The sequence below is a fragment of the Macaca nemestrina genome, chromosome 4 (assembly GCF_043159975.1).
Source record: "Macaca nemestrina isolate mMacNem1 chromosome 4, mMacNem.hap1, whole genome shotgun sequence".
Taxonomy (NCBI): domain Eukaryota; kingdom Metazoa; phylum Chordata; class Mammalia; order Primates; family Cercopithecidae; genus Macaca; species Macaca nemestrina.
Genome location: NC_092128.1, coordinates 13,863,087 through 13,886,034, shown reverse-complemented (window position 1 = coordinate 13,886,034; position 22,948 = coordinate 13,863,087). Strand labels below are relative to the sequence as shown.

Below are 22,948 nucleotides of genomic sequence, written 5' to 3'. Positions count from 1 at the left end.
TGGTGAACATCCAGTGAAATCATAAAGTGACAATAGGCAGTCATTTCCCTCCCACTCAGTGCATTTCAGAATTTATCAGATCCTGAATATATTATGGCCATCATCCATTTTAAAAAATGTTTTACAGTAGGAGATGCTTCTGTAATTTGAAATAATTTTTTTTTGGCATCTCAGAAAACTTTTTATATTCTGAGGCATTGTGAGTTCACATATTTTAAATAGGCAGTTGTACACCTTTCACTTTATCTTCTTCCCCTCACTGTAAATATCAGATGCTCTAATTAAAGAAAGACGTGAAACTGGAGTACAAAATAGATGGTGTGTCTCCCAAAAGTACAACTTTGAAAGAAAAAAAATTTCTTGTAAAGCAACAGGAGCGTACTCTGTGATTACGTGCTCTGGGGCAGTTACACAGCGAGCATGATGGGGATTACAAATTTGCTTGCTCTGGCAAGAAGGATATGCCTATTAACAGAAACCAGCTGTTCGGAAAAAATGCGATGCTCAAAGTGGTGAAAGGATGTCTTAATATAGCTCTGGGCTGCATTTATTACTGCTGAAAAATTTTCTAGAAACTATCAACTCCTTTCAATTAATAGCATTCTTGTGAATTTATGTAACACAAAGGAAATATTAAGAATGGTTCATCTAAAGTAAATCAATCTCTATGACTTAACAATGCCTTTGTAATTTTTTTATTATTTTTTTTTGGCATGCCGTATCTGTAGGCTTTCCGACTTGTCATTTTTTATTCAGGCCTATGCAAGGAAGCAACTTAATCATGTTACTAGAAACTGTTTGTGTTTTCAGAGTGACTAACAGATTGTACAGTTCACTTAGAGCCCTCCCTGATCATCAAGGAGAGAAGAGAACTGCATTTAGGATTAACTGAGCATCAAATCTCTCTACTTTTCTTAATCTATATTTTTGGGCACATATCTTGCATCCTCCTAAATTTGAGTCAGATTATGTGGAAAAATAAAAATATGACTTATAGAAATATTTAACTCAAAAATGAAAAAGGCACAAAGATAGTAAAAATCTAACTGGAATATGTATAGTCTGAAACACAAAGGTCTTATTTAAAGCTCTGGGACTTCTTTATCTTCACAGTGATTTTTTTTTTTTTTGTCATCTGTTATAATAAAAGGGTGTTTGGCTGAGAATCTATTAATGGTCAAACGAAATGGCAAGCACTTTCTATACAACATTCAGTAAGACAGGTTTTCTCTTGCAGGTCAGTGAAGGTGAAACAATCAGGTGTTGACAAACCTAAGTGATAAGTACTATGGAGATATTCCAAAGATTATAGGAGTACAAAGATTCAGTACTAAAAAGAGGCAATTGAGTTAGCCTTGGGTGTGGTTTGTTTGTGTGTCTGTGTGTGTGTGTGTGTGTGTGTGTGTATGTGTGCACACAGGCATTCTTGCAGAGGGAAGAGATGCTGTAAACAAGAATTGAAATATTGATTCAACTTAGTTTAATCCGGTGGGCAATACAGGGAAAGGAAAGGCATTCTAGACAATGGGATCAGCATGGACAGAAGCTTCTGAAGAAGAGCAACCAAGGGTCAAGCTTTTTCAAAGAGTGTCAGAGGACTGACGTGTAGCTGAGGTCAGAGATGCATGTGGCAGGCTAGTCAAGGAAGACTTTGTGAACAATGGTAAGAAGTTTGAACTTTATCCTAAAAGCAAGGGGAAAATCTTGAAGGATTTTAAGTAAAGAAATGATATGACAGTTAAGATGTTAGAAATATTAACACCTCTACTCTCTTAGCACATCCGTCTGCCTAGGTGGTTAGAGCCTGGGTGACATTTTAACCTTAAAAGACCCTTCAGGGCAACAACTAACCTGTTACACACTGTTAAATATCCAGAACTGGGGATATTTTCTGGAACAACGGATGAATTAGGTAATTTTTTTAAAGAAGGTGAATAGATAAATGAAGAGGCTGGGCGCAGTGGCTCACACCTGTAATCCCAGCAATTTGGGAGGCAGAGACAGGTGAATCACCTGAGGCCAGGAGTTTGAGACCAGCCTGGCCAACATGGTGAAAACCCATCTCTACTAAAAATACAAAAAATTAGCCAGGCGTGGTGGTGGATGTCTGTGGTCTCAGCTGTTTGGGAGACTGAGGCAGGACAGTTTTTTGAACCTGGGAGGTGAAGGTTGCAGTGTGCTGAGAATGCACCACTGCACTCCAGCCTGGGCAATAGAGCGAGACCCCATCTCAAAAAAAAAAAGTTAATAAAAAAAAGTCTGTGAGCATCTAATCAACTCTCTCCTCCAGACATAATATAGAAGTTCTGATATTGCCTGACCTCAACTTACAATATTTAATTTATCCCATGCCTCATTAGGACTATGCTGGAACAAACTCTCAAATAACTCAATTAATGGTTTTTATCAATCAGAAATTTGGTTTGTTACAACAAAAATATATTGAGATCCCGTGCATATGTTAGTGTCTTAGATGTTAGGTGACATAAAGACAACAGATCTGGAACTTTATCATTAAGCAGTTCAGAATCTCACCTCTCTTTTATAAACAGTTTTTAAAATATCTTGTATCTTACTTTATATAGTTGAATCTTCATTGCATCAGGGTGGGTCAGGAATTATCACCTTTATTCAATATTTTATTGTATCAATTTTATTTCTTTTTTTTTTAAATTAGAGATAGGGTTTCACCATGTGGCCCAGGCTGGTGTTGAACTCTTGAGCTCAGGTAATCCACCTACCTCAGCCTCCCAGAGTGTTGGGATTACAGGTGTGAGCCACTGTGCCCGGCCACTTGTATCAATTTTCTAACGACTCAGAGATTTGATATTATTTTAGTCTCATAAATGTTTGTCAAATCTCTATTTTAATTAAAAATAGTTCTCTTTAACTGTATAAATCAATCATTTAAAATCTGATCATATTTTGTTATTTACACCATATCACTGCCCACTTGATACTAATTCCATTAGTACAATAAAAAATGTTTGATTTTAACAGCAATAAACAATTCTGCAATTTCAGGGAGAAAAGCCTTTTTGTTTCCGCCATTTTCTTATATACAGACTTGGTTTACATTTTATACTTCAATAAGCTGAAGTTCTTTCAAAATCTTAAATTCTGTTCTGGTCACTTTGGGTTTCTTTTCCACATACCATTTTCTTAACTACTTTATAGCCTCAAAAGTTGGATGAAGGTTCTGGGATCCTTATAACACAGTATTTGGGAGAGAACTTTCGATCATTTTTTTGATACTGTTTTTGCAAGTTAATGACATTATTTAGGAGAAAAAATACTGTTAAATGCATGGACAGGGAAAATGTGAAAAACAAATGTTAGAACAAAGGAATGCTTTACAGTCAATTGTTTTGGTTTTTCATTTTGGATACATGAGGTCAAAGAGCATGAAAATCTGTAGTTTTAAATTTACCTTCACAGCTAACATTTTTAATATACCATATGTAGAAAATGTAAAATTCTCACTGTCTATATTGATACAAAATTATCTTTATTTTGGAAATTATATTTAATATGACTAGAGTATATATTGCAAGATTACTGCTGCACTACTATAAATTTTTGAATGTTGGATGCTTAAATTTTGCCCATTTCAGTAATTTTTTTTGCTCTCATTTTCTTTTCAAGTAGGAGTAGAGAAAAGAAACATTTAAATCTGTAAGAAAATTACATGGTACATTCCTAGTTCTCAATTACTGGGCCAATTTGCAGTGTCGTTCAGCTATGCCATTAAATAAGCGCTAAACACATTTTGTAAATTGAAAAAAAAGAGTTCAAAACTTTGTTTGCTTGTGTGATATCTGATAGATTTCTTTTCTAGATGATAGACTTGGATGGGCTTCTCATAAGGGCAAACAGGACCAGAGGATTTAAGAGCCTGCCCAGCCATGCTTGTTGCCCTGAGCCTGGAGCGCAGGCATTGCCTTATTGAAGGTGAGTCTTCTGATGACCTGGGAGAGAAGATGGGAGGGGCTTCAGAGATACTGCAAAGGAGCGTCCCCTTTTGCTAGAGCTAGGTAAGACATGGCTGGTGAGTGCTTCTTTTTCATCCCTAAAAATAACAGTAACAAAAACGGTCATAATTAACTTGAATTAACAGCTTATAATGTGTCTGCCTATGTGCTCCCTGCTTTAGGAGAGGTCATTTCTTTCGATCAGGCTCTGTGAAGTAGGTTTAACGTGTACATTGTAGAGACAAGGAAATTGAGGTTTACAGGGATTAGGCAGTTTATCAACAGTCATGAGAGGAGTTAGTAGAGGATATTGTGGGTCTAACCCCGGAACCCAAGCCTTCCATCACCGTAGTGGCAGTTTCTCTCTTGATCCCACTGTGCTAGACCAGCCCTGTTTGGAAGCAGGCATATGTTCCTCCATCCAGCCTCTTTCTAGGACTCTGGGCATGGATGGGTACCTAAGGTCCTCATGGTTTTTTGCGCTCCTCCTTCATAATGTGCTTATGGCGAATTATATAATATAATAGTTTCGTATCTCAGTGTTAAAGACTAAGAATTGACACATTTCTCTCAGGGAATCTGTACCTCAATTCTTGGACAGTATTAGTAATCTTTTTCTAGCTTTATGTAGGTATGATTGACAAGTAAAAATTGTATATATTCAGGGTATACAATGTGATGTTTTGATATACGTGTATATTGTGAAATGATTACTACAATCTAATTAACATATCCATTACCTCACATAGTTACTGTGTGTGTGTGTGTGCGTGTGTTGAGAACACTTGAGATCTACTCTACTAGCAATACAGTATAATGAACTATTAATCACCATACTGTACTCCAGAACTGATTCATCTTATAACTGCAGGATGTTGTCCTTTGACCAACATCTTCCTTTTCTCCCTATCCCCCAGCCGCTGGTACCACTATTCTACTCTCCGTTCCTACGAGTTTGACGTCTTCTAAAAGATCCTACATGTAAGAGAGATCAGGCAGTACTTGTCTTGTTTCACTTAGTAGAGTGTCTTCCAGGTTCATCCATGTTGCAAATGGCAAAGATCTCTGACCTTTTGAAGGCTGAGTGATATTCCAATGCATGTATTTAGACACACACACACACAATTTATACACACAGACACCCATTTTCTTTATCCATTCATCTGTCAACCGACTTAGGTTCTTAGGTTGTTTCCAACCTAGGAACCAATAGGGAATAGCCAGTATCTTGGCTAGTGTGAATAATGCTGTAAGGAACCTGGAGGTATACTTATCTCTTTGAGATATTGATTTTATTTCCTTTGGATACATACCCTGAAGTAGGATTGCTGGATCATATGCCACATTTCTTACCATATGAAACCATACGTTGGTCAAAGGACAATATCCCACAGTTATCAGATGAATCAGTTCTGGAGACCTAATGTAGAGTATGGTGATTAATAGTTAATTATACTGTATTGCTAATAGAGTAGAAGTCTCTGGGCTGATTTCATGGGAATATTGAGAGTGTGGCATATTCCTCCCATTTCAGTAATCTCTAAGGTTTTGAAGTGCATTTCAAAGCTCTATCTTCATCTCCTCTCTCCTAAATTTCAGAGGCGATTCTCCCTGGAAGGCAGGAATCCCACCATGGAGAATCCACATACGGTTAGTCACTGTTCTATACGAATGTACTTCCTTTGGGTAGGTTAGAGCTAAATAATTTTTGTAAAAATCTGTTAAAATATTTTGTTCTTTGAAATGTCTGAATACTGGACAAGTCTTAATTCAGTTGCATTACGATAAATCAACAGATAATAACAAATGGTACCTTTCTCAAACATTAGCCAGGTAGCTTGCTTACAGGTAATATAATTCCTGGGCAGTTTCAGTCTTGAAATCTACTCATTCACAGCCATTACTAAATTCCTCCCAGGGGCTGAGGTGTAAAACTTCCCCTGTGTTTACTTCTCTGTTCTGCTTCCTCTGAGGAATCCAAATATTTTAAGTCCCTTCTTTGATGCAGAAAAATGCAAAATCAGAAGTATGATTCTTCCTGTAAAAAAGAATCAGCTTTAATTAAAGGGAGGCACAGCAATTCCCTGGGGGAAAATACTTCTGTGTTCAATTTCTCTCTTAGAAATCCCTTCTGTGTGTTTACAGGGAAGCTGGAATCTTGATGTAGTAAACTGAACACGAAAGCTTTGGTTGGCTGACTAATCATATTTGAAATCAGTTTCTCAGACAAAAGCTTCTACTTAACTCTGAGGATGGTGATGATTTTTCTGTGGTGTTTTCCTGCCAGTCAGTGTGAAGAGAAAAGTATACACCTAGCCAGCTGTGGTGGCTCACGCCTGTGATCCCAGAACTTCGGGAAGTTGAGGCAGGAGGATTGCTTGAGCCCAGGAGTTCGAGACCAGCCTGGGTAACATAACAAGATTCTGTATCTACAAACAATTACAACATAACAAGATTCTGTGTCTACAAACAATTAAAAAGTTAGCTCGTCGTGGTGACGCATGCCTGTAGTCCCAGCTTCTAGGGAGGCTGAGGCAGGAGGCTGCCTTGAACCCAGGAGTTCAAAGATGTAGTAAGCTAGGATTGTGCCACTGCACTTCTGCTTGGATGACAGATTGAGTCCTTGTCTCTAAAAATACAATTTGTTAATAAAAAAATAAAAATAATAAAAATAAATAAATTTTAAAAAGTGTGGGTTGCAAGTAAGAGAATAAGCAATGTAAACCCACTTTATTGTTGAAACAGGGACACACCTATTGTCATTTTACTCAGCAGAAATGTAACCTCTTAAATATAAAACTTGGTGTTTATGTTGCAACTTTATGAATTCCATTTTGGAGAACTGAGGCAAGTCTTAGAATATGACCACGGCAGGAAATAGGGATGGTTTATAATTATTTTCACTTACGGTTAAAAAACACAGACAGAATCAACTTAAGTGAACTTAGTGTCTTTTAATCTTTACCCCATCCCAAAGCCAAAGTCTTTATTTTGAATACTTATAAAAACATCAGTAAGATTTCCCATATTTGGAAGCAACCTTGTATCCTATCTCCTAGTCATAGCTGTTGAGAATAAGCTTGAAATAATTTTGGCAGTTTCAAATTCAAATCATAACATAAAACTTTTTTCATGTCTTAACACACATTTCCTAGCTCCAATAGCATTTGACTTTTGTATTAATTTCAGGTTCCTCCAAACTCTATGTTCAATGTACCTTCTGTCATGTATGTAGCTCACTTATTTACCAGGACAAGCTATTGTCCAAACTCACAGGTAACCTTGGATCTGGGCACTTGGTTAAGATCTAATATCATTAATTAGGTAGGAATGAATATTTTATTTGTATCTGGGCCTTCCTGAGACTTCTGAAACCACACTGTATATGTAGCTAACATTTTTTAGCAACGGGAAGAAAATGATAATGACAACGTTCACATCAACAGCAAACAAAAATCAAACAGTAAGACACAGCATTAAAGTAGCGTGCTTTTTAGCAATTATTATGTGCCAGGCACTCTGTTAAGAATTTTCAGCCAATTGTGTCATTTGAGAAAACTCTTGGAGAAATACAATTTGATGAGTATAACTGGCTAAATTATAATGTTCTAACAGTAGGAGGTGTATCTGTTTTGTAGCCTGTCATATCTCTAGGGTCTGACACAGACCGGTGCTCAATTAATATGTATTTACTCATAGAATGACCACCATCACCTCTGCTTTATAGATGTGGAGATGGAGGATCTGAGAGGTGACAGAGGCATATGATTTGTAAATGCTGAAGCCAGGATAACTAACTTGAAAACCTAGGCTTAGATCATTATGCCCTTTTGCCTTCCTACGCTGATAGGTAAACGTAATTCTGGTTCTATGTAAAAAGCATGTAAAATCAGGGAGTGGAGGCTCTTAGTGGTTTGCAATACAGAGATCCAAAAGTTGATTGCAAACATGCAGCTGACACACAGTTTTCTCTCACGCAATGGTTTAAGCTCATTCTCACAGGACATAAGGCATCGTATCGTGACAGTATTTAGCTAATAATAATGGCCTGAATTCAGTAAGAAATGGGTTTATTCAGCCTGTGTCAAGGGAATCTGTCCTTGCTGTTGCTAAAGTTCTCTAAATCAATATGGTGACTTTATTAATCATTCTAGATCTCAGCTCTGAAAAGCTTAAAACTATCTGCAAAACAAAAATATTTTCTCAGCCAAAATTTTCAAAATCCTCCACTGTTCCCCACCCGCCAGACCTGAAGGGTATCAAACTAAGTATAAAATGTTATTCCAGTGATTGAGGTCGCTGGTTTTGTATTCACCTTTCATTTTCTTAGCACTCTTCCGTGTGAGAATTCAAATTCCTAATAGCCCCAGAGTTAACATCCCCTGTCCACTTATCCATTCTGCACTCCAGAGAGACCGTCACTCCCTTTCAAGTCTTGTGCCTTCTCCTTGTTTTATGAAACACAAAAACACTCTGGGAAAAATATCTAATAGTTGTGTGCTTTTGACTTAGATTCAGATTGATCCTGGACCTGAAAACTTTTAAAACATACATCCCCATTTAACGTTCAGAATCCATGTGAGTTTCTGAAAGGGGGTATATTAGGCATCTTGCCATGGTTATATTCTGACTACATACATTTGAGGGAGAATAAAAAATATAAATGTATCTTTTTGTTCTAAGCTTATAAAAGAACTGCTTCCAGCGGGGCGCGGTGGCTCAAGCCTGTAATCCCAGCACTTTGGGAGGCCGAGACGGGTGGATCACGAGGTCAGGAGATCGAGACCATCCTGGCTAACACGGTAAAACCCCGTCTCTACTAAAAAAAAAAAAAAAATACAAAAAAACTAGCCGGGCGCAGTGGCGGGCGCCTGTAGTCCCAGCTACTCAGGAGGCTGAGGCAGGAGAATGGCGTGAACCCGGGAGGCGGAGCTTGCAGTGAGCCGAGATCCCGCCACTGTACTCCAGCCTGGCGACAGAGCCAGACTCCGTCTCAAAAAAAGAACTGCTTCCCTGGTTTCTTTTGTTATTAGAAGACTAAAATATGCCAATATGTTGCTATGAATTAACCAATCCTCCCAAGATATTAAAAAGAGGTTCCAAGCCTCTGGAGGCTTTCTATGAAATAAGAAGGACCAACTATTTCTTGAATCTACGGTGTGATGGAACCAAGAGGCTCCTTGGGTACTGGAAAGGTGTATTTGGCAGAGAAAGACAGATGCCAAATCTTCTATTTTCAGAGATATTGCAAAGGGAGCTCTGCCCCAGTGTGTAATGAGAAGCCCACAATACAAATTCTGTCTGGCTTCGGCACTGTCCATAGTACTCCCCTGTCCACATACTCATGGGGTATCTTTTAAATTATTTTCTTATGTAGACGGACGATCTTACATAAGTCTTCTTAGCATTGGAAATATTTATATAATTCATCAAATTGATTGGGAGCACCTGGGCCCCAAATCAGCCTTGCGTAAGTTTTGTCGTCCGATTCATTTTGCCTAGGACCTGGTGAAACTGGGTGAAGCTAATTGCTAGGTTCCCAAGCCTACAAAATCCAGCAAATGGATAATGTACAGTAGTGCATGGAAAGATAACAGAAGCTTGCAAATCCCTAAACATTCACTTTTCATCACAACAGATTAAGAGATAGAAAATTTATCCTAAAGCATTGACTTTCAATTTCAAAATGACTGTTTACAGAATTTTAGGTGAATCACCAAGTAGCTTACTGTTAGACTGAGGTGAGGAATACATACAGATTAGCAGAAAAATCTTTGAGTACTGTATGTATTTATCATATTCCTGAGTGATTTTTTTTATTACTCCTCAGCTCAAATTCAGCTATTTTTTGGAAAAGATGAAGTATGTAGATAATATAAGACATTTGAATTCACTTTCTTAGTGTTTGAGGCCCAAATTCTCCTTTTTTTTTTTTTTTTGAGATGAAGTCTCGCTTTGTCTGTCGCGCAGGCTGGAGTGTAGTGGCCTGATCCTAGCTCACTGTAACCTCCACTTCCCAGATTCAAGCAATTCTCCTGCCTCAGCCTCCTGAGCAGCTGGGATTACCAGTGTCCGCCACCACACCTGGCTAATTTTTGTGTTTTTAGTAGAGACAGGGTTTCCCCATGTTGGCCAGGCTGCTTTCGAACTCCTGACCTCAAGTGATCTGCATGCCTTGGCCTCCTGAAGTGCTGGGATTATAGTCATGAGCCACTGCTCCTGGCCCCAAATTCTTTATTGTACACAGTATCAAATTTTCCTATATTTGTTTTAATAATAGAAACCGTAGGCTGGGTGCGGTGACTCATGCCTGTAGTCCCAACTACTTGTGAGGCTGAGGCATGAGAATTGCTTGAAGCCAGGAGGTGGAGGTTGCAGTGAGCAGAGATTGCACCATTGCACTCCAGCCTGGGTGACACAGTGAGACTCTATCTCAAAGCAACAACAACAACAACAGCAACAACAACAACAACAACAACAAAATAATAGAAACTCCAAGTTTTAGCTGGAAATGTGTCTGACTGCCTAAAGATAACGGCTAAGCAGATGGCAGCCACAGGATGGAAGGAAACAGATCCCTGAATATTCCCCAAATGACCTCTTGGAACGCTTTACTTTTTCTACTCTTTTGTTATAGCATCCTAGCCTGTCCTCTAGCTGATTCACTGTGTGAATACTATTTATTTAGAATTTTAATTGTGTTAGCTATCTTTTTTAGTCTTTAATTCATTTCAGTGCAATTCAATTCAATGTTTAGATAGAAGACTTTCACTTTCAGCCAAGATGTAATGACAGGGGCTAGATTTACCCTCCCTTCTGAAACAATTAAGAATATTTTATACAGTACACAAAACCATGGTTTGTAAGACAAGGCACATCAGCAGTGAAGAACAGTGATCCCTCAGAGATGGGAAACAAATGAGATGAGCCCTGTGATGATCCCAGCTTTCTGTTTGAGGGAATTTTCAGGTCCCAATGCTAAGAAAGAAACCCAGGCAGAGAATGCTGGTTTCCAGCTGCACCCATGTCCCTACAAAGGACATGAACTCATCCTTTTTTATGGCTGTGTAGTATTCCATGGTATATATGTGCCATATTTTCTTTTCTTTTCTTTTCTTTTTTTTTTTTTGAGACAGAGTCTTGCTCTGTTGCCCAGGCTGGAGTGCAGTGGCGCGATCTCAGCTCACTGCAAGCTCCGCCTCCCGGGTTCCCGCCATTCTCCTGCCTCAGCCTCCCAAGTAGCTGGGACTACAGGCAGCCGCCACCACGCCTGGCTAATTTTTGTATTTTTAGTAGAGACGGGGTTTCACCAGGTTAGCCAGGATGGTCTCGATTTCCTGACCTCGTGATCCACCCCCCTCGGCCTCCCAAAGTGCTGGGATTACAGGCTTGAGCCACCGCGCCTGGCCGCCATATTTTCTTAATCCAGTCTGTCATTGATGGACATTTGCAGCACACCAACGTGGCACATGTATACATATGTAACAAACCTGCATGTTGTGCATATGTACCCTAGAACATAATTAAAAAAAAAAAAACAAAAAAAAAGAAAAAAACTATCAATAAAGAGAATGTTATTCTACATTTCAAAAAAAAAAAAAGAAAAAAAAAAAAAAAGAAACCCAGGCAGAGCCTGGTGGAGTCTCTGAGTTGAAGAGATAGATCAGACAGAGACAGAGAGCCTCAGATTTAAAGCGGGTCTCCCTTGCATATTGTAGCTGAGTGCTGATCAGTGCATATAAATGACACCCAAGGTCAGAAAAAAACAAAACCAAACAGATCCCTTAAAAGGATTAAAGGCAGTGCCATACCCCCAGAGAGAAGCGGATTGTAGTCCCTGTCCAACTAGTCAACATAGAAAACCTTGTGATTCACACGGTGCCGAACAGAGTACTCAAAAGTGTACTCTGAGTACTCAAAAGTACCTCAGTAATTGGGTATTTTGTCCCTTGACTAGACACTGCTCTTGTCTTACCTAACAAATCTTTTTTTTTTTTTTCAGACAGAGTCTCGCTCTGTCTCCCAGGCTGGAGTGCAGTGGCATAATCTTGGCTCACTGCAACCTCTGCCTCCCACTACCTAACAAATCTTAAAACCAAGATCTGAAAAGATCAAACTGTTTCCGAGTAATGTAACTGTGTCCCAGATGAAGCTCAGGAATATTTATGGAAATACAAAAATACCCAGCGCCTAACAAGGAAATAGTCACAATATGTGGCATCCAATCAAAGATTACCAGTCATGTAAGAGGCAAGAAAACATGATCTATCATAAGCAGAAAAATAAATTGAAACTGACGCAAATGTTAGAATTAAAACTGTTGTTATAAATGATTTCATACATTCAAAAAATTAAGTAAAGATGTGGAGGGTATAACAAATATTCAATATTTAATCAGTTGCTTAAAAATTCATTCCTAGACTGGAGACAGAGCAGGAGGTGGGAGGAACAAACCAGGCAGTATATGACAACTAGAGGCACTTTGTGTGAGGTAGAAGCTTGCATGTTAACGAAAGGGAAACAAAGGTTTTAATCTGGTACAAGATTCTTAATTTGAAGTCATGGGACTCCTGATAGACTGTTCCCACGTTCTCAGACTCTCAAGTTCTCTATTTCTTTACATGCATCTCGGTCTATATATTTAATTCTGTGATTGTATTTAGATGACGATTTAAAGAGTTGAAAGCATGTTCTTGATAATCCTTACGATCAAGATATAGTCAGATCATGCCATAACCGACTTTGTGTCCTTACTGTCACGGAAGTCAGTTGCACTATTCATTGCTGTGAATATATCTGTGACCACATTGTCCTCAAGGAATCATTTAAAGTAAGAGCTTTATCCCAATGCAACATTTCTCACCTAGGATCCGAATATTCCTGTGTGCTTTAAGATGGATTTTGCATTTCCTCAAGTTCTTGCATTCTAAATTAGTGGCCTAGAATGTTATTGCTGAGCATGATAATTTGTTGAAGGAAGGAATTATATAATTATGGGAAAAATTCTATTTATGTCTTGGAATTTAAAGTTTAAAAACATAATTTTAAAAATGTCTGTGAGGGTGAGAGAATTTTGATAATTTTGTGTATCTTCTTGAAAATATGCCGATAAGCAATAATTTTCAATTTCACAGCTGAAACGGAGAAGTTCGGAAATAAGCTACAGGAACGTACTTGGACTTTAGGTTTTGTGGAGTAGCAGATAATTATTTTAATTATTATTAGAGTTACAAAGTGGCATTTATTTCAGCTACAGAATAAAAGCAGTTTCCTATGCTCAGCATACGGGACAAAGCCAAGTATTTATCCTTCAGACAAAAAGGATAAATTTAACTTAGACAGTTCAGAGACAACAATTGAGGTTAGAAGAAAAAGGCAGAAAGCACATGTTTTCTATCTTATTTCATATAATTTCTATTTATGCTGTGCACATATAGTGAATAGGGAAATTTGTTGCCATTATTTTAATGTCTTTCTTTTTTAATGGCAGTTATGTTGTCTGGATCATATGTTATAATTGGTATCTTGATTCTCTCTATGTGGAGATAATTTTTCTTGATTCGATTGCCTGAGTTATTAGCAGTCACTACTACCTCTTGATAGTTGTTGAAATTGCCCTCACGGAGCTAGCAAGAAATAATCAGCATCTCTAGGCCTTATCTGTTAAAACAAATTTATAAAGTCACAGTGAATGACATAGAATTCAAAACTGAGATAACCACAAATATAGCAATTCGATGTTCAATACGAAGAAAATGTTGGGTTTCAGTGGATTATATTTCTTTTACAAAATAAACCTGTAATATTCAAATTATTCATATTTGGGGAAATTTTCCAGGATCACTGCAGGATGTTCAATTATTAAAATTATGAAATAAATGAGATGTCACAAATATCTGATTCTAATATTCATTTTTTATTTTTGCATCCAAATTAAGCTCAATTCTTAAGTTGCAAGGTTTTGGGGATTTCTGGCTATGTTTGCCTTTAAAAAATCTAAATGCTGTATTAATTTTTCTTTCTTTGCTCAGTGTCTAGTAGCTCTAAATAAGAACAAATTTGAACTTTTTCATAGCTTTGTGACATCCACTCTCTTACAATTTTGTCAATTCAAATCTTTAAAGCCTATAAATTTATATTTACATCTGCACATCAAAGTGCTTATTTCATCATCTTCTTTCTTAGAATGGATGAGAATAACCACAGGAAGTCATCACTGAGCAGTAGCCTTAACACAGACTCCTATAGGATGGATAAATACCTTCTCTCGAGAACACTGCTCCAGGGCACACATCCCACTAAAGAGTTGGCTTCAGACAGTGGGAATCATTAAGCAGGTTATATTTCCTCCTGTAAACATTAATCTGTGACTTTAATCTGGCAAATATTTTGAAACAGATGATGATTTGTTCTAGTTTATTCTGTATAACTTGTACTTTGTTATATTCTTACACACACTCTTACACACGTATACATTACACACGTATACTTACACACGTTATATTCTTACACACACTCTTACACATGTATGCACGTAGATGATGAATCTTTGCTTTGCTGTGTTGATGAGTGATGTCTTTCATATAACCACAATAAGGTTTTTTTTTTTTTTTTTTTTTTTTTTTTTTTTTAATGCTATTCACTCATTGCAGTAGGCAGTAGGTAAGCAAGTGATGCCTTCTTCCCATGGGGGAGATCAAATGACTCTGAGTGGAGACATCTATTTATCCAAGATAAACACAGAAATATAGGTTGGAGGGAAGAGGTTACTGGGAGAAGAGAGATTTTTAGTTCTGAAGAAACTGGAGACCGAAAGAGAATGCTTCTGGAGTAGCCAGGGGAGGTAGGGCAGTTCAGATGGAACTGAGAAGAAGAAAAACAAGAAGGGCTGGCCCTTGGATGGGAGCCATAAAGCCAGACAGCCTGCTGAGCTGCCCCGACTTACTGACTTGAATACCAACATTTTTTTCTGACCTGTGGTTTCTTCCAATTCATCTCCCTGCTATATTTGCTGCAGTTGAGTGGATATTCTAGTATAGTTCTTTCTTCCACAATTCCCTATATTCCTAGAATAGTCTCTTGTTTGTATCACACAGAAAGTTTTTTTCCCAATTACAACAGGTGATTACTGTTTGAGAGAGGAGTGATAATGATAATATCTTACAGTTCTAATGAGCTTTTGACTTTCCTAAACAGTTTCTCATCTATTAGTTATTAGCACATTTAAATCTCAGAGCAACCAGGGGATATGTTGTAGATTTAAAATTTACTTTGGATGGGCCGGGCGCAGTGGCTCAAGCCTGTAATCCCAGCACTTTGGGAGGCCAAGGCAGGTGGATCACGAGGTCAGGAGATCGAGACCATCCTGGCTAACACGGTGAAACCCCATCTCTACTAAAAATACAAAAAATTAGCTGGGCATGGTGGCACATGCCTGTAGTCCCAGCTATTCTGGAGGCTGAGGCAGGAGAATTACTTGAATCTGGAAGGCGGAGGTTGCAGTGAGCCGAGATTGTGTCACGGCACTCCAGCCTGGGCAACAGAGTGAGACTCCATCTCAAAAAAAAAAAAAAAAAATTATTTTGGATAAAAAAGGGAAAAGCAATTTAAAGTAGTAGAAACGAAGAAATGGGTGAAAATGTGGCTGAGAGCAAATGAGTCTAGCTAACTAATAAGGTGAGGATCTTAGAAATGTAAAAAGAAAAAAAATGGAAAAAAGAATGTTTTCATGTACATTTCTTTGATTGTGTGGGTAGGGTTATTCAAATTCCCAGGGAATTTCAGCTCACTGACTTTCTGCCTTTGATCTGTTTGCTCTTATGCATTTTCTGTGGCTTTTTTAAAAACAATATTTCATTCTCAGATAATATTCAGAATTCCTGGTAGCACTGTCAGCTTTTGGGATACCTTGAGGCAGGGTCCTGAAGTGATTAAAAAGGTAGAAGGTATCTCACAAATGTATTAATAACTTGGTCCTATTTAACCATTCAGAAGGTAGTGAGAAAAATGATGTTAAGGCAATATATTTGAGTGCATTATCCTATATAACTCATCTCTAATTGTGAGGTTTTTGAGAGAGATGGACTCATTTTATCTGTATTATCTTGTCTGTAAAATCATGTTTGGAACTATTTGATCGCTTATATTCCATTTAGGCATAATGAGCTTTGATACTCTCTAAAATTGTTGATGGAATTGTGGTAGATTATAAGTATAGAAACAGCAAGCAAAGTGAAACCATATCAATTGATTATCCTTTTCAAATCAAAACAAAGTTATAATCCAGTTTTTTTTGTTTTTGTTTTTGTTTTTTTTTGAGACAGAGTTTCACTCTTGTCACTCATGCAGGAGTGCAATGGCACAATCTTGGCTTACTGCAACCTCCGCCTCCTGAGTTCAAGCGATTCTCCTGCCTCAGCCTCCTGAGTAGCTGAGATTACAGGCGCCTGCCACCAGTCCCAGCTAATTTTTTGTATTTTTGGTAGAGATGACTTTTCACCAGGTTGGCCAGGCTGGTCTCGAACTCCTGAGCTCAGGTAATCTGCCTGCCTCGGCCTCCCAAAGTGCTGGGATTACAGCCACCATGTGAGCCACCATGCCTGGCAGATGCGGTGTTAAATAAACCCCTGACACATTTTGATAGAAAACTACAGACACTTTAGTGGTTATTTGAGGTTATTTTAGGTAACCTCAAATAATGAACCTGTATATTATAAATGTCTACGAATTCTAAAATTAAACTGGGCAAAGTAGTAACCAATTCCCCAAATTTAATTTAAATTATGTAAACGTTTTTTACAAGGGTGTTTCTCTGTGTTAGCAAACAATTTCTCGAGGGGGCCAAGTCTGAATTCTAGGATTCAGAGCTTTCTGGGTTTAAATGGCGGTTTGAGATATTAGTTTGTTTTGGATTGGGGAAAAAAAAAAAAACTTAGTCTTAGTTGACATAGGAATTTGCTTTAAAATTTTTAAATGAAAAAATAGTTTTCTCTTTTAGAAAGGCAAATTGGCTGTTTTAGATGGTGGCAGAGAGGAGGGCACTCATATTCCAAATAAAGGCCAAGAAACCGAGGTTTGCTGTGAAAATGAATTTCTCTTTGGTAAGACCATTAAAAATGAGTTTCATTCATTTAACAGGTATTCGAGGAATGATTAACATATGGTTAGCACTGCGCTGTTTGCTAAAAGGAATAGTAACAAAATTCGAGATCTGGCTACTACTGTCTCAAGTATTTTGAAAATAATTTGGAAGAGACAATTTATTTATCCTAAATAATTATTTAGCAGGGTAGAAACTATTGTGTCAAAAAGTAGACTATAAACAATAATTCAATTACAGGTAAATTACTATTGGAAAAGCAAAAGAATGTTGTTTTGGAGAAGATGAAATGAGCTTCAATTGGCTTTAGAGAAATGAATGGATTGAGGGGTGAGGATAAGAAACTATAATTTAAGTGTAGTGAGCAACATAAGCAAATGCTTACAGGCCTTAGCAACCATGGTGTATGCAGGGGATAATGATACCAGAGTGAGGGGTGTGGAGATTTGTGTTGAGATATTGTAGAAAATAATGGTAGGTAAGGCAAGGCCAGATAATTGAGAACTTTGAGTGGCAGAAAATTTGGATTGTATTTTCAGACAAAGGAGAGCCACTGACAGCTTTGAGGAGCTGAAATTAGCATCTGAAGAAGATAAATCTAAAGGCAGAATAATATATAGGTTGGGTGTGATAGAAAAAGTATGTGTTGTCAAAGAGATTTCCTTGGTTATAATTTTCATTTTACAACTTACTAGCTATATGTTGTTAGATAATTCACTGAACTTTTCTGGGCTTCAAGAAAATCATCTATAAAGTCTCTAGGAATGTGAGGGAGAGGGTCCTTATTAGAGATATATCATTTTCAGATTTGCTTCCAGCTAAAGTGGACCAGAAAGACAAATTAGAAAATTACACTATTAATCCAAGTGCAAGTTCACAGTGACCTAGAAAAACTAATGAATATCCAGGAAAAAGGGAAAAGAAATGTCAGAGAGTTCATCCTTTCTAAACTGGTTGAGTCTTAAGAACCATCAATAGATTAGTTAAGGTATTGCTATGGTTTGAATATGTCCCCCAAAAAGCATGTGTTGGAAATGTGATCTGCCCTACAACAGTGTTGGGGGGTGGGGCCTAATGAGAACGGACTAGGCCATGAAGGCTCTGCCCTCATAAATAGATTAATGCCATTATCAAGGGAGTGGGTTTGTTATACTGGGATTGGATTCCTCATAAAAGAATAGATTTTGTCTTCCTCTCTCTCTTGTTCTATCTTTGCCCTTTTGCCTTCCATCATGGAATGATGTAGCAAGAAGCAAGAATGCCCTCTCCGGATGCCAGCCCCCCGATCCTTGGCTTTCTAGCCTCCAGAACTGTGAAAAATAAATTTCTGTTTACTATAAATTGCCCAGTCTTGGGAGGTTCTGTTAGAGTAGCACAAAATGAATTATAAGAAAAGTGAGGTGTTGTTACTAACAAATACCTGAAAATGTGGAAGCAGCTTTGGAACTAGGTAATGAGCAGAAGCTGGAAGAGTTTGGAAGTGTGGGCAAGAAAGCCTAGAATCCCATCAGTGGGATTTTGGGTGAGGTCCCAGAAGAGAAGAACTGTACAGAAAGTATAAAACTCCTTAGATATAGTTAATTGATGAATTAATTAATTTTTAAACTTTTTTAGGTTGAGGGTGCATGTGCAGGTTTGTTATATAGGTAAACTTGTGTCATGGAGGTTTGATGTACAGATTATTTTGTCATGCAAGTACTAACCCGAGTGCCCAGTAGTTATTTTTTTCTGATCTTCTGCCTTCTTCCATCCTCCTCCCTCAAGCAGACCCCAGTGTCTGTTGTTTCCATTTGCTTTTTTGTAGTCATGTGTTATCATCATTTAGCTCCCACTTATAATTCAGAACATGTGATATTTGGTTTTCTGTTCCTGTGTTAGTTTGCTAAGGATAATGACCTCCAGCTCCATCCATGTTCCTGCAAAGGACATGATCTCATTCTTTTTTATGGCTGCATAGTATTCCATGGTGTATATGTACCATATTTTATTTATCCAATCTTCCATTGATGAACATTTATGTCAAATCCATGTCTTTGCTATTATGAATAGTGCTACAATGAACATATGTGTGAATGTGTCTTCATGATAGAATGATATATATTCCTTTGGGTTATAACTAGAAAGGAGATTGCTGGATTGAATGGTAGTTCTGTTTTTAGCTCTTTGAAGAATCACTACACTGCTTTCCACAATGGTTGAACTAACTTGCATTTCCACCAGCAGTGTATTAGCATTTCCTTTTCTCTGCAACCTTGCCAGCATCTGTTATTTTTTGACTTTTTCATAGTAGCCCTTCTGACTACTGTGAGATGGTATCAAATTGTGATTTTGATTTACATTTCTCTAATGATCAGTGATATTGAACTTTTTTCCATATGCTTATTGGCCACATGTATGTCTTCTTTTGAAAAGTGTCTGTTCATGTCTTTTCTCCACTTTTTAATGGGGTTGTTCATTTATTTCTTGTAAATTTGTTTAAGCTCCTTATAGATGCTGGATATTAGAACTTTGTCAGAAGCATAATTTGCAAATATTTTCTCCCATTCTGAGGGTGTCTGTTTACTCTGTTGATTGTTTCTTTTGCTGTGCAGAAACTCTTTAGTTTAATTAGATTCAATTTGTCAATTTTTGCTTTTGTTGCAATTGCTTTTGGCATCTTTGTCATGAAATCTTTGCCAGGTCCTGTGTCCAGTATGATATTGCCTAGGTTGTTTTCCAGGACTTTTTAAGTTTTGGGTTTTAGATTTAGGTCTTTAATCCATCTTGAGTTGATTTTTGTCTTTGGCATAAGGGAAGGGTCCAGTTTTAGTGTTCTGCATACAGCTAGCCAGTTATCCCAGCACCCTTTTTTGAGTAGGAGAGTCCTTTCTCCATTGCTTTTTTTGGTCAGCTTTGTTGAAGATCAGATGGTTGTAGTTGTGTGGCCTTATTTCTGGGCTCTTTATTCTGTTCCATTGGTCTATGTTTCTGTTTTTGTACCAGTACCATGCTGTTTTGGTTACTGTAGCCCTGTAGTATAATTTGAATTCAGGTAGTGTGATATTTCCAGCTTTGTTGTGTTTGTTTAGGATTTAAATTTTAAAATGCCTTTTTCCTAGTTCTATGAAGAATGTCATTGGTAGTTGGATAGGAATAGCATTGAATCTGCAAATTGATTTGAGCAGTATAGTGATTTTAATAATATTGATTCTTCCTATACATGAGCGCAGAATGTTTTTCCATTTATTTGTGTTTTTTAATTCTTATTGTAGACATCTTTCACCTCCCTGGTTAAGTGTATTCTAGGCATTTTATTTGTGGCAATTATGAATGGGCTTATGTTCCTGAATTGGCTCTTGGCTTGACTGTTGTTGGTGTGTAGGAATGCTAGTATTTTTCAAATGTTAATTTTGTATCCTGAAAATTTGTTGAAGTTTTCTTTTTATCACCTTAAGGAGCTTTTGGGCTGAGACTGTGGAATTTTCTAGATATAGAATAATCTCATCTACCACAGGGATAGTTTGACTTCCTCTTTTCCTATTTGGATGCCCTTTATTTATTTCTCTTGCCTTATCTTCTGGCCAGGATTTCTAACACCATGTTAAATAGGAATGGTGAGAGAGGGTATCCTTTTGTGCTGATTTTCAAGGGGAATGCTTCCAACTTTTGCCCATTCAGTATGATGTTGACTGAGGGTTTGTCATAAGTGCCTTATTATTTTGAGGTATGTTTTTTCAGTATGTAGCTTGTTGAGACTTTTTAACACCAAGAGATGTTGAATTTTATTGAAAACCTTTTCTGCATCTATTGAGCTAATCATGTGTTTTTTGTCTTTAGTTTTATGTGATGAATTACATTTATCAATTTGCATATGTGGGACCAACTTGTATCCCAGGGATAAAGCCTACTTGATCATGGTGGATTAGCTTTTTGATGTGCTGCTGGATTTGGTTTTCTAGTATTTTGTTGAGAATTTTTCCACTGATGTTCATCAAGGATGTTGGTCTGAAGTTTTCTTTATTTGTTGTGTCTCTGCCAAGTTTTGGTTTCAGGATGGTGCTTGTCTCATAGAATGAGTTTGGGAGGAGTCCCTCCTCATCAGTTTTTTTTTGAATAGTTTCAGTAGGAGTGGTACCAGCTCTTCCTTGTACATCTGGTAGAATTTAACTGTGAATCCATCTTGTCTAGGGCTTTCTTTGGTTGGTGGGCTATTTATTACTACTTCAATTTCAGAGCTCATTACTGATCTGCTCAGGGATTCATGGTGGGAGCGAGTTGCTTTTAAAGGGACAAGAGTAGCCCCCTTTTTACTTTCACTTGCCCTTTCTTTGCCCTTCTGCCTTGCACCATGGAATGACACAGCACTAAGGTCCTTACCGGAGGTCAGCTTGTAGTTCTTGGACTTCCCAGCCTTCAGAACTGTGAGCAAATACATTTCTGTTTCTTATAAATTATTCAGTTTCAGATAGTCTGTTAGAGTAGCACAAAACAAACTAAGACAAGTGTGAAATGATTAGAGGAGAAGTCTGTAATTATATGGGTACATTGACCTTAATATGATGTTAGGACATCCAATTCTATATAACCAAATGTAGATGAGTAAAAAGTATTTATTATGGCCTTAAACAATACTATTACTTTAGCTTATATTCTTTTATATCTAATCTAATCTTCTTTCTCTCATACCAAAAGTCAGTCTATTACCTAATACTTGTATCTATCTTAGATAATGTTTGTACTAATCTGGTTCTCTCCATCCACTTTGCCTTTAGCCACATGGATTACTGATACAGACTGTGATAAATTGGCAAGAAAGCCAGATATATTAGGGATGGTAGCAGCAATATAAGAAACATTTAGGTAGTTTAAGTGAAGTTATTTTTATATATTCCAGCCAATGTCATGGTCTTAATCAATTTAGAACTGGGAGAAGGTAAAAAGAAGGGAGCCAGGCATTTTGTTACAGAATTCATGTACCTGCAGGCTTTACACACAACAAATTCAGGAGAACTTGGTAATTAGGTAAGATACAGTTCAAAAAATAGAAGGGGAAATAAAGTTTGTTTATGTAGCTGTGCTGTATTAAATGGTTCTCATATAAAAATGGGTCATGGTTCTCTGACCTAACTTTGTAAAACTCAAAATCTGAAAACTCCTTTCTTGGATGTCTTTTATTGAATCATTGGATCTTTGCATTTTTAAAGCCTATTCTAGATATCTGAAAATTACTCGTGTGCTTTTCATCTCCTGTAAGAGTCTCCAAGATGGTGCAGTAACTACTCCATAAGATCCTATCATGAACCAATTTCTTCATGTTTAAGATGAACTCCAGATGAGCAGAGCATCTTCCCCATTTTTGCGGTTAGTTCAGGAAGGCCATATATATACATGGATATATTTTTAGCATTAATAATTCAAAATAACCACAGTTTCTATATTTAGAAGACTATGTTTCTAATCTCTTTATTTTCTAGGTTGTTCTGTGAACTAATCTTGTCACCTTTAAGGAGACAGACTATATGCTTCATTGGAAGGGTGGTTTTAAAAATTATAGGCGGATCCTAAATTTTACAGTTTTATTTTTATAAAGTATTTTCTTATTTTACATTATTATGTATTGATATCCATAAGCTCTTTCTAGTGGCACTCTATACTTAAACCTCACATATTATCTGAAAAACAAGAATTTTGAGCTATGTTGGCACTGACTGACAGCCAACCGTTCTGTTTGTCATTGTTCATGGTTTTGCACTTCATTATCTGAATATTTTTTTTTTTTTAATTTATTTATTATTATTATACTTTAAGTTGTAGGGTACATGTGCATAACATGCAGGTTTGTTACATATGTATACTTGTGCCATGTTGCTGTGCTGCACCCATCAACGCGTCATTTACA

General features: G+C 37.3%; 2 long non-coding RNA genes across 4 annotated transcripts in view; one reads left to right on the top strand and one right to left on the bottom strand.

Annotated features, from left to right (window-relative positions):
* Positions 1–3,814: 3,814 nt before the first annotated feature.
* Positions 3,815–22,948, top strand: part of LOC105474830 (uncharacterized) — a 76,386-nt gene continuing 57,252 nt past the window's right edge. The window contains exons 1-2 of one of the 2 annotated variants that reach the window (XR_011621616.1): positions 3,815–3,951; positions 5,571–5,621. This is a non-coding gene — a long non-coding RNA (uncharacterized lncRNA). Of the gene's footprint in view, positions 3,952–5,570; positions 5,622–22,002; positions 22,411–22,948 lie in introns of those variants that run through there. The other variant, XR_011621617.1, reaches the window with a different exon arrangement.
* The window catches only part of LOC105474831 (uncharacterized), a 28,108-nt gene continuing 9,104 nt past the window's right edge, over positions 3,945–22,948 (bottom strand). The window contains exons 2-3 of one of the 2 annotated variants that reach the window (XR_011621615.1): positions 5,785–6,009; positions 3,945–4,069 (exon numbers count right to left, since the gene is read on the bottom strand). This is a non-coding gene — a long non-coding RNA (uncharacterized lncRNA). Of the gene's footprint in view, positions 4,070–5,279; positions 5,392–5,784; positions 6,010–22,948 lie in introns of those variants that run through there. The other variant, XR_011621614.1, reaches the window with a different exon arrangement.